Source organism: Camelina sativa, chromosome 14, assembly GCF_030686135.1.
Source record: "Camelina sativa cultivar CO46 ecotype springtype chromosome 14, ASM3068613v1".
NCBI classification, from domain to species: Eukaryota; Viridiplantae; Streptophyta; class Magnoliopsida; order Brassicales; family Brassicaceae; genus Camelina; species Camelina sativa.
Genome location: NC_141893.1, coordinates 18,321,418 through 18,331,328, shown reverse-complemented (window position 1 = coordinate 18,331,328; position 9,911 = coordinate 18,321,418). Strand labels below are relative to the sequence as shown.

The 9,911-nt window shown below is 32.2% G+C and overlaps 1 pseudogene; it reads left to right on the top strand.

The window, feature by feature from the left end:
* The first annotated feature begins 561 nt into the window (after positions 1–561).
* LOC104743801 (putative cyclin-T1-1 pseudogene) lies at positions 562–1,383 on the top strand (annotated as a pseudogene).
* The last annotated feature ends 8,528 nt before the right edge of the window (positions 1,384–9,911 follow it).

The window sequence follows — 9,911 nt, the reverse complement described above, 5'->3', positions numbered from 1 at the left end:
GGCAGGTATCGGTGATTCTCATCCGCTGTCGTTTCTGGTAAGCGTATGCCATGACTTTCTTTCGAGGAACTGGATAGTCCGTATTTCGCATGTGTATAGAAAATCTAATCGTCTTGCAGATAAGCGACCACTTGAGTCTGTACCAGACTTTGTTCGTTATATTTTGTTTGAGGATGATTATGGGACTGCGTTCCCACGACAATTCCAATTGTAAGTTTTAAATTAAGTTGAAAAAAATGAGTTAGTTATTATTTCTTACTTATTAGTGTATTAAGTTTTGAAATCTAAGCAACAAAATAAATTCTTTTCCAAAAATTTATAAGATGCATTAATGTTGACTTTTGTCATTGAATACAATTTTGAATCTTAAATGTAAGAATCAAATAAAAGATCTTATACCAGAAACGAAAGATTACAAAAGAAGAAAAAATAAATAGATGGACAATCATTTAAAATTTTGATTGGTCTACTCATCTTAGGGTTAGGGGTTTTGTTTAAAATCCTCCTCTATTCTCGATCTTTTTGGGAATCAAATCGTGAGGGAGATTTTGGGGATAAACAATGGCAGAAATAAGCAGCTGGTATCACACAAGGGAAGAGATAGAAAAAAACTCTCCATCGAGACTCGACGGTATCAACTTTAAGGAAGAAACTTTCCAACGTTGGTCTTACACTTCATTCCTTCAAGAGCTTGGCCAGAGACTAAACAGTCCTCAGAGGTCTATAGCCACAGCGATTGTCTTATGTCAACGGTTCTTCACTCGCCAATCACTCGCAAAGAACGACCCTAAAATAGTCGCCACCATCTGTATGTTTATCGCTGGAAAAGTCGAAGGGTATCCAAGGCCGGCTTGTGATGTCCTCGTTGTCTCTTACAAGGTTTTGTACAATATAAAACCGTTGAAAGATGTGTTCGAGAGATTGAAGGTCACTGTGTTGACAGGAGAGAAGCTTGTGCTCTCTACATTGGGATGTGATCTCGACATCGAACACCCTTATCCACTAGTGATGGACTGGATTAAGAAATCGGTTAAGGCCGAGGATTTTAGGCGTTTGTGTCAGGCTGCGTTTAACTTCGTCAATAACACACTACGGACGTCTCTTTGCCTACAATTCAGACCTTGTCAGATCGCTGCTGCTTCTATATACCTCGGGTTGAGCATGTGTAAGATGAAGTTACCTTGTGATGGAGATAAAGCGTGGTTTCAAGAGTTCGGTATTACGAAACGTCAATTGGCAGAAATTTGCGACCAGACGCTTGATCTCTATGTTCAAGACTTTGTCATTCCGAGAGGTGACTGTAAACAGATCAAGATTGATGAAACAAGATCTTCTCAGGCTCTTCAAGGTCATCAAGATGATAAGGGAAATTGTCAAACGTAGTTGATAAGTCAAGAAATGTTGTTCACACAGATGATTGTGTACCTTTGGGGAATCTCCAAATATAGATAAAGTGACTAAAAGAAGATGTATTGGCAAAACATAGCCAAAGATCTTGTGAGCATTTTTTTTTTTTTTTTTGGGGACATTGGAAGTGTTTGAAAATATCAGACTATTTTTCTTATGCAAAAGAGATTTAGCTTTGTTGAAACTTTGAGACATTATAAATTTATATTCTCTTTAAGATCTCTGTTATTAATTCTTTGATTATGTATTGCACCTATATGAGATAAATAACAACCCCAAATAATGAGTTCTTTATCTCAAAGTATTCTTTGATTAAAAACGAGTTCGAAACCATTCCTACGAGTTGTTTCAATGGTACGTACAAAGTGTTTTAACACCTATGGCCTACAGTAGTTAATCAGCTTGAAACAAATTATTGCAATTTAACCTAAAGAACTTTTACGATTCTTTCCGTGACTGGCATCTAAAATGACATTGTAAATAAGCATGCATCACAAACAGATCAATCAAACAGTAATTTGTATAATCGAGTTTTTAAGCTTGTGACACGATCCTGAAAAGTCATGACTAAAGACGATCAATTGGATTGAGAGTCATGTCCTTCATCATAATTTGTTCTGATACTAAATCATTTTGAATTTGCCACTGCTTGAGATCAGCGACTGCTTGAAACTCACGAGATTGCACATATCATAGTGATCAATCATGATGAGACGATATTGATGATTGATTGAGTATTGATTTCTTTGAGCTTAAGAACTATAACGTTCAAAAAAAAAATATTAGGTCGACAAGATCGACAAGATCATATTGTTCATTTTTATGACATCATTAGATCGACAAGATCTGCCTCATAGTTCAATCTCGTATTACGTGAAGTAACACGCGCTACTGGAGTCGACCTCGTTAACAACTTGACTAAAATCTTTCCCACTACTTTTATTAAGCTCTTTGAATAGTTCAATCTCTAAACATCCATATAATTTAGATTGTTTGTATTTCCTTCTTTCCGTATTTAGATAATTTTCCACAGCACTCACATTGTATGTACCACTTAGATTGTATACTATACTTAAATATGACCAATTACTTGCATATCTGTATAAAATATCGAGCAAATTTTTCCTCACCTTACTTAATAACCAGTTCAATCAACTAATTTACTAAAAACGTAGGGATGGAAATAGTAACTTCGAGATGAACCAAGTATTCAGTATCCATGATACCTTCTAAATCGATATAGCTAACACAATCATTATCGCTTAAAAAATGTTACTTTATCTACTCCGATCTATCATATTTGATTTGATATCTAAGTATAAACTCGTGTATACAAAGATCCCGAGTGATCAATACTCTTCCATAATTGTTAAAAATTAATCAAGATACATAAATTAGTGTCGGAAATTTATACTCACTACCTACCTTTGACATGTTACCAGACTCAACAAAAAATAATTGGGCTTTTATATGAATAAAATGTATCATAAATTCACAAATATTTTGCTTGTAGGTAATGAGCATCTATAGTATCAAAAGTTATTTCATCTACTTGTCCTGTGCCCGTATTATATTCGTATAGAGGATAATCTGGCCCGGTATAGGACTATTAATACTTTCGTTTTATAAAAAGTCAACTTGGAGTCTCCGCAAAGGAGAACACGACTATAAACTGACTATAAGAGAATGCCACGTGTAATCAAACAACAAATGATAAAACTTTATTTTAACACATGGCAAGTTAGGGCCCCTCGAACTCCTTCTTCGTAACGCAGCCCCTCGAGAGTTCCCACATTAGCTAGCTCTTTGTTTTCTCATGGCATAACGCAACATTCAGTTGTTCGAACGAACTAACCTCCCCCAATTCACCTCAGATTTGTAATTCTCTAGTCTAACGCAAACACATCACTGCCAGTCACACAAAAAGACTTCGCATCATCCCAGATATTTGGGATGATGTCAGCTTAGCTAAAGATTCAGGTTCACTATTTGCCTCTTCATTCGAGCCTCTCTCAAAAATATCTCATTATTTACCGTTGTCACAGGCTGTAGATTAATTTTTTTGATGTTTACATTATTCTAATTCGGTTGTTGTGACACGGGAGAAAGAGAGAATGTTAAAATGATAGATGCATAGGCTCGGTACGTAGGTTCCATCGAAAATCCCGGATATGTTGCAACTTCGTGTGATGGATTACCAACTTTGTTACGAGAGTTCAAGTCGTTCTAATGAGACAAATTGGCTATGCGTTGTTCATCTCTTCCTTTCAAAAAAAATATTTAAGATTTTTAGACAAAGTGACTTATACATGAGATAGAATTTGAAAAAAAAAAGTGTATAGTTAATTTAGATTATACAAGATTTTTAAAATTTAGATATGTACGATATGATCAACACATCTAATATATTAAATGAGAAGTCCAGCTCACATTAATCCTCACAAAATTTGATCTATTTTACTCTTAATGAAAAATACCATTTTAAAAAAAATCGGACAAACTTTTCATCCCTCTTTCAATTGCAGAAACGCACTACATTCATTCTCAGACCTGGGATTACTCTTTTGTCATTAATGAAAAACAATTCTGAACCTTTTTGCCATGTTCTAAGTTTTAACTTTTTTAAAATTCAAAAAAAAAAAAACAAAAAACGGAATTTGTTTTACAAAATCGGAAATCTAATATATTTATATGCAATATCTCTCTTTAGAAAATAGAAAATAAATATTAGAATATTAGAATATTCGTTAAAGAAAATTTCAATTTTTAAAGATATTAAAATATTAAAGATAATTATGACGAATTTCCTTCTAAGCTATATATCTAGAAGATAAACATATAGTTTTGAGAGTATATTTTTTTTGTATTATTTTTGTTCTAATAAATCAAGTTTAGTATTGTATGATTTTGTTTTTTTTTGCCATGTTGATGTGTTATTGCATTGGTGCTTTGCATGAATTTTTTGCTGCTATAATTTTTAATTATTATGTTGAATCATATCAAAAGTTATACTCATTTTGTACTGTTTGATTGTGTTTTAGGTCTACCTGTCCCAGACCATGGATGTTTTTTTGTATATCAAAAACAAGATTGGACGAATGAATTGATGAAGCAAGCAAGAAATCAAATCGTTGAAGTATTATTAATAATTGTGTTTATTTGTTTTTTTAGTGTGATTGTTATTTATTTTTTTTTCTTGGTTAAACATGATCATATTTTTATTCGATGATTTTTTATTCTACAAGCAAATGAGCAAAGACAACTTTTGGTAATATAATCCTGGTCTTTTATATGATTCATCAGATTCTAATTTTTATGCTCTTTTTGTAGTGGTTATTTGGAAAGCAAGATCAAGCCAATCATAGACTTTGTCTATGGTTTCTCCATTTTTTAAAACATATATGTTGTATGATTTTCTATATTTTGTTTTGTAGTTTAGTAATTTGAAATAAACTTTTATATGTAACCTAATACATATTTTTTTTTGTTTCAGTTGAATTCATGGATGATCATTGATCATAATTATGGATCTACAAAGCTCAATATAATGAAATTCAGGTATTAATTTTTGCTAATCTGAATCCTTAATTTTTTTAAATAATATTGTTGCTAATGTTTTTTATAATAATTATAGTTGCACAAAATTATGATAATTTTCAAAAAACTTGGATTTTTTTTTTCTGTTTACAAATAGATTTAAATTATAATTCTATATATATATATAACCTATTACATAATTTTTTTTGTTTCAGTTGAATTCATGGATGATCATTGATCATAATTGTGGATCTACAAAATTGAATATTAATGAAATTCAGGTATTAATTTTTGCTAACCCGAATCCTTCAATTTTTTTAAATAATATTGTTGCTAATGTTTTTTATAATGATTATAGTTGCAGAAAAACTATGGTGGATTTTATTCATAAACAAATTACAGTAATTTTTTTAAAACTTGGATTTCTTTCTCTTTACAAATAGATTTACATATTCTTTATGACTAATATTTAAATAAATATTTGTGACTAATATTTCTTCATAAATATTTGTGACTAATATTTCTTCTTCCTCTTAAATTGGTAGAAAGAAGAAAGAATGAATATTAATTGGATTCACGACTTAATCTCTTAGATGCTTATCAAGAAAGAAGGAAGATTAAGAAAGCTTAGAAAGAGTTTTCAAACAACTTACAAGTATTGTTTATTTGAAATTGTTTTAGAAGGATATACACTATATAAAAAAATTCTAAAATTTCCCCTTTTGTTTATTAAAATTTAAAAGTAATAGAAGATAAATAGTAGAATATATTGCGGATATTTTTTTTTTGAGAAAATTCCTAATTTTAAAAATGATATACAGAATAATTTTTCTTTCACTTTTTAAAATAATACTTTTTAAAAATCGAAAATCAGAAAAATCGGAAATCAAATATTCATATTCCTTTTATTTTTATTTAAAAAATGGAAAATAGATATTAGAATCTATTGTAAATATTTGTTTCGAAAAAATTTCTTTTTTTTTAAAATATTAAATTTTTATAGATAATTATGAATGTTGACTTTGAAAGAAGGAAATAAAGAACTCAGGAGGATATACTACACATATCAATTTAATTTAAAGATATGGCACAATCTTCTGTGATCTCGAAGAAATCTCATAGGGTTTAATATTTATAGTTTATGGTTTAATTTTGAAACTTACAAAATTAGCACTATTTACAGAATTTTAATATGTTTAGATTTTTTTTTGGTTTGGGTTCTCTACTTTACATTTAAAGTATATTTTAGAGGGGTAATGTTAAGTATTTAGAGTTTAGAGTTTAATTTTTGAAAGTTTAATTTTGACCTATAATGCTATATTATAACTTTAGAGATGATGTGTTAAATTTGGAAGTTAAAATTATTTTTGTGCCATTTGTGAGAGTATTACAACTTACAATCAATATAATTTGTTGGACGTTACCAAATTATATATGTTATTTATATATAAAAAAGGAAGTGTAGACTTTTTAAAATATCGAAAGATCAAATGAAATTTAAGATGTTAAAGTAGTATATTAAAGTTTTTAAAAAACCTGTCAATTGGCCTTAAAAAAAATAATAAAATATTTTGAGGCTTCATTATATGCTTTGACATTTTTTACTATAGTTTGTTTCTTTACAAGACTAAAATATTTTGATGACTATCATACATGTTTAAAAAAATATATAAAACTACTACTAAATCTAAAAAAAAATAACAAAATAAAAATCAAATTTTAAAATTATTGTTTATAATCAGTATTTGGCCACACAAGGATGTGAGTAACTCTCCTAGTCATTTTATAAATACTATTATCACCGAATATTCAAATTAATTAAAGTATATAATTTATAAATGAGCCCTTGAGTAGTTTCTACAATAAGATAACAACTTCCACCATTATATTAGAAACACGAAAATAAAATAAAAACCTTATCAGAAAAGGATTGTAAAAGGGTGAATCTAAAGAAACAACATATTATGTATAAACCAGAAAAGAAAAAAAAACTTAGAACTTCGATTCATCTAGAGAAAAGCAAATAAAGTAAACTTAATCCAAATAAGACAAGGATTATGATTAGGGATCGTGAAACTATATAAATAGATACGTGACTTCTTTTTTCACCAACACATTCATCCATACTTCTCTCTCTTTCAGCGTGCTAAGTTTAGAGTTATCTAATCATCTTTTCTTCATCTTCTTCGATCCATACTGTGAAGTGTCGATCCAATTCCTTAATGGACCATAATTGAGGATAATGCGCCGAGCACTTAAGAAGACAGACCCACTACGGATTCGAAGTTGGCAACGGTAATCTCTAGTCAGCACAGTTTTGCAGTGTACGGGTTCATGGTATTACTGGCAAAAGGATAAGATTTTCGATTCACCTAGGTTTAGGTGAGCTGTCAGAGGTGTCTCCTTCAGGGTATAAAAGGAGTGAGCTGTGGAGAAGCAGCCAACAACAAGAAAAAGAACGTAAGTAGCAAGCGGGTTAGATCTAGAGAGTGCCTTGAGAGTAAGAGAGAACTTATCTCCTTAGCTCGGTTGTATAGGCTCTCTAAGGTGTTCAATCTTTCATGTCTCTTGTACTCAGATTATAAACGTTCTATGAGACCTTGTGAGCTGGTCAGTTAGCTCACCAAGACGTACCTTAGCCGGTGTTTGGCTTTGGGAACTTGTAATCCGCGTGTCGTCTCTCTCTCTGGTTCTTTTTCTTCTTCTGCAAACAAACAATCACAAACAAAGCATCAATTACTAAAAAGTTTAAACACCTAACAAGTAGTATCAGAGCAAGGTTGAAGGTTACAAAGGTGGTGGTTTTCTCTTCTCAGGCTAAAGTTTTCACAAGGAATCCGAAGATCTAGATTCAGCAGGTAAAAGGTTCTTACTTGGTTTCTGAGTTTAGGTAGTCTGTGCTATTCTGAAAGGTTTACGGTTGTGGAATCTAGTTGCATATCTGGGTATTGTTTCTTTAAGTCGGTTTAGGGTCCGTTGTCTGAAAAGAAGCTCTTCCGGTTGGGTTACCAAGCTAGGTTCTAATCAGATCTAGTAAGGATAGAGTAAATGGAACCTACTCAAGCTAAGTTCGAGGTTGAAAAGTTTGATGGGGAAGGTGATTTCTCAATATGGAAGCACAGGGTGTTAGGTCAGCTAGAACTGCTCGGCCTATTGTCAGTCTTGAAGATTGATGATATACCTTCATCTGAAACGAAGAAAGAAGATGAGTCAGACCTTAAGTGGAAGGCTAAAGATAGAAGAGTCAGGAACCTAATCGGCATGAGCGTGACTGACATGGTACTGAGAAAGATTATGAAGAACAAGACTGCACAAGAAATGTGGGATACGTTGGAATCTCAATACCAAGACAAGTCTCTGCCAAACCGATTCTATCTTAAACAACGATTCTATAGTTTCAGGATGGAGGAAAACAAGAATCTGGACAAGAATTTGGATGTATTCAACAAACTTGTCTCAGACCTAGCTTGTCTTGAGGTGGAGTTGAGTGATGAGGATCAGTCTGTTATCCTCCTAAACAGTCTACCATCAAACTTCGCTCAACTAGTTCATACTCTCAAGTACAGAGGAGGAAAAGAAACGACCACTCTGAAGGAGATCGTTCAGTCAGCCTACTCTCTCGAAACGGAGTTGAAGCAAAAGGGCAATTATTTGACAAAGACAGGAGGTGAAGGTCTCTTTGTACAACAAAAGCCCAAGTTTGAGAAGAAAGCAAATCCTAAAGCTAAACAGCAGGGTAAAGGCAAAGAAAAGGAAAAGCCAAAAGCGAAGAAGACTTGTTGGATTTGCGGAGCTGAAGGACATTTCAAGAAAGATTGTCCAAAGAAGGGCCAGAGAGAAGCTGGTGTTGGACAAGCTATTGGTTTTGAACCGATGATGTTGACAGCCTCAGAAACACTAGTAAGAAAATGATGGATACTCGATTCGGGTTGCTCGTATCATTTAACCTGCAGAAAAGATCTTATGTTTGATCTTGAGGAGATAAACGGAGGAAAGATATTGATGGGAAATGATTCTTACTACGAGATTACGGCTATAGGGAAAGTAAAGATTGTCAATCACGACAATTCGGTTATGATATTAACAAAGGTCAGATATTCACCTACCGCCAAAAGAAATCTGATATCTCTCGGTCAATTGGAAGCACAAGGCTGTTGGTTTCTGTCAAGGAATTCCAGACTAAAAGTTTTCAGTGAGGATACAGAGGCTCTGGCAGGTGACTATAAGGATACACTCTATATTCTTGATGGTGAAGCAGTAATCGAGCAAGCAAACTCAGGAGTCGAAGTTGGAGATCAAGCCATGCTTTGGCATAGCAGGTTGGGACATGAGTACAAAAGGTTTGCAACAGTTAGCTAAGAAGGAGCTGATCAGTTTGGACAACATCTCAGAGCTAAGGGAATGTGAACATTGTGTTCTCGGGAAGTTCCACAAGCAATCTTAGGGGGGGTTATTGGATCATTGATTTTAATGGATTTAGAAATCCAAGTTAAATCATGTGTTATTCAATCATTCATTTTAAAATCTTTACTAAAATTATGTGTTATTGGATCTATGAATTCTAAATCCTAATTAAAATCACCCCTTATTCATTATTAAATATTTGAGTATGGATTTGATTTCATATTGGATTTGGATGGATTTGAAAATATGTTTTACTTATAAATATAGAGATTGAAATCCTTGGTCTCCACCTAGTTATTTGGGTGCATTTGGAAAAAAAAAACTAACGTAATAGCAAACTTACTAGAAGACAAAAGATCATGAAAGAAAGAATGACATGATAATAATAAAAAGCATAAAGGGTGTTCATGCACGAACATAACAATACGTAAATATCGGACATGATAAAGAATGAGAAATAATTCAACCTATAATATCGGACATAACAATATGTAATAGCAAACCAACGATATTAGAAGACAAAAAATCATGAAGCACCTAATAAAAATAATTCAACTTATAAA